Here is a 2,887-nt window from a genome sequence, read left to right as displayed (position 1 = left end):
ACTAATTCGTACCATATAATATGGATTGTATCGTTGACTGCTAAAAATGAAATAAAAATAAATCTCAAACTTCAATTAATAAGATTTATTGAATTTTAATCCATGAACTAACATTTTATCTTCTGTATTACTCAAAGCATGACACGAATAATTAAAAATTACAGTGTCAGGAAGTTCTCTAAATGAACTACTTACTTCTAGGCCTAGCGTTTGTTATTACAATAAATTAACCACGAATTATTTTCTTTTCATATTCTTCTTAATTTCTCAGTTGCGGCTCGAAATCAGAGGTGTTTAAAAACAGCATTTCAGATCTATTTTTACCTCCCGAGTGGCTGCCCAATAAGCTTATCGTTCAATACCAGAACTGACGAGTTTGTACTAATCTTCATTACTCTTGTTAAAAGTGTAGAGATGTAATAAAAAAAAGTATGAACTTCTTTAACTTAATTGCATATTAATATATGTTAATTAGCAACTATTTATAATTAAATCTTCACATTCTTTTATTAATAACATTTAAACAAATCCAACGTAGAAAAACAAGTCCTGGAGAAAATCATGCAATATATCATTTAGAATTTGATGTTTTACCAGGGATGTTTATTACAGAAGGATTAGGTAATCTGCTGTCATACTTAAGAGTCAAAATATCACAGTTGATCACTACTGCGAGGTTTTGGTGGTTTAATGTAAAATTCATCGTATTTAGCTGAGGAATCATCAAATTTCATTGTTATCGACAATATTTATTATAAATTTTATAAAACAAGCAAACATTGATAAAGATTGTCGTAAGAAGACAATCGAGACAGAAATTGACACAAAACCTCATGAGTGTTAAAATCTTTTAAAATAGGATTCTCATGGTTAAAATGAAGAGGCGGTTCCATTTTGTTGTTGATGATGTGTTATTTTTCCAGAGTACTTTTTTAGTTAATCAATTAAATATAATCAATTTATGTTAAGGTATAGGAACTATAATAAAATTGGCTCTGCAAGGCCTAAATATTTGACGTTTTAATGTAAAGTAGTAAAAGTATCCGGCTTAAAAGTAATTCCTTAAATGGGGTGTGAGCTTTCCTCTATTTCAGCTATAGCACACAAAACGTTTATACGGTGCAAAAGTACTCCTTAAACGTCACTTTCTATAGTCGTCGGTTTCATGTATTGTGCTATCGACCTGCTTACTCAATTGTGCCCTCATTTCTGGCATTAATACCTTAAATTCAAATATTTAGGAAACCTACTCGAGTTACCTTTACTAAATTTTACATAAATTATTTAATAACAATTTGTGAAACCAGACTGAAAAACGGATAACTATGATTTATGTATGGAGATGTTAAATACTCGTTTTATAATGGTGTATATCTCCCATTCGGCTTACGACATGGTTGAATGTTAGCTAAACCCACCGTGTTATTACCTCGATAACTGTCGTTCAAACTATTTGTTACAGAGAGCTGAACAGAAGTGAAAGTGAACAGCCATAGTATACCGCGTTGAAGAAATCCAATTACCATCAATGAAAGCGTATCATTTGGTTAGAATTGTGTTTTGAGTTTTACTGAAAAACACAATGTCCTTCGTCGATTACTTTTGTTTGATCGTTTGTAGTTGTACACAAAGGGCTATCTGTTCTGTGCCCATTGCAAGGACCAAACTTAGAACCATAGCCTTAGAGTTATAAGCTCTCAGCTTACTGAAGTGCGGTAGAGGTGATATTTCGATTTCAAAGCAAATTTTCCATAAGTTTATTTTATTTAACTAATGTTAGAATGATTTTTATTTACAGCGTTTTCTTTTGAGGTTTGGACAGAATTCCTCAATTTTCAGAAAAATGAAATTAAAGTCAAATATATTGTAGTTTTTTTTATGCTTTATGGCCAAGCCGCCGTTGCTAATGTTGAACTACTGACCAGAGAGGAGGCAGCACTCTCCATCCACCATCTACGTTAAGGAATTGAGTGTCACTCTTATAACTTACCTATAGCTTACAGCTAGGGGAATATTAATATTTTTTGGCATCTCAGGAATTTGAACCCGGTTTGCCAGCTCTGAACTCCAAAGCTATATTACAGGGCCAACCCAGTGTTTACTAAGTTTGATTGTAAGCTATCAAGACATGAAAATTAGGTTATGTTGCAAACGTACTAAATAGTAAATTCTGCAAATAAACATAGTGCATTTACATCTTACCAACTGAAGGACTTTGTTAAGTAGTGTTGCCATATCACTGAATGAATCATATTTCCCCTATGTACTGCAGCACCTTTAACATTCGTGCTCTGCTATTGCTTGTTTATTTCCTAGTTTGTTTATGCTTTACCGAGATACTTAATAAGCGTGTATCATTTGCCGTTTTCCTGGTAATCAAACTCAAACTGCTATCATTTTTTTCAATAAGCTTGTTTGTTTGTAGTTAAGCACAAAGCTACACAAAGGGCTATCTGTGCTCTGCCCACCACGGGTATCGAAACCCGGTTTCTAGCGTTGTAGGTTCGCAGACATACCACTGTGCCACTTTAACGTTTTCTATTTATGATAATTTTAATATACTTTAATAAAGACTGTAGCACTCGTGTATGTGCTAACCTGGAAAAAAGCACAATGGGAACTTCCAAGTTTAGCTAGTGGGTATAAATATTTAATGAGCACCATTATTTAGTAGTGATGAAGAAAAACGTGAAAATTTATATCAGTGTAACTTCACGCATCATCACGTGTTTGTAGTTTAATCACCACCAAAGAACATCATAGGAGAAAATATATTAACAAACTTAATTGATCCAAAGATATAAACTTATTTGCACAAAGAATGGCGCGGCATGGCCAGGTGGTTAAGGCACTCGACTCGCAATCTGAGGGTCGCGGGTTCGAATCC

The sequence above is a fragment of the Limulus polyphemus genome, unplaced genomic scaffold (assembly GCF_000517525.1).
Source record: "Limulus polyphemus unplaced genomic scaffold, Limulus_polyphemus-2.1.2 Scaffold1242, whole genome shotgun sequence".
Lineage (NCBI taxonomy): Eukaryota > Metazoa > Arthropoda > Merostomata > Xiphosura > Limulidae > Limulus > Limulus polyphemus.
The sequence above is the reverse complement of the archived record's forward strand: the minus strand, read 5'-3'. Positions refer to the sequence as shown.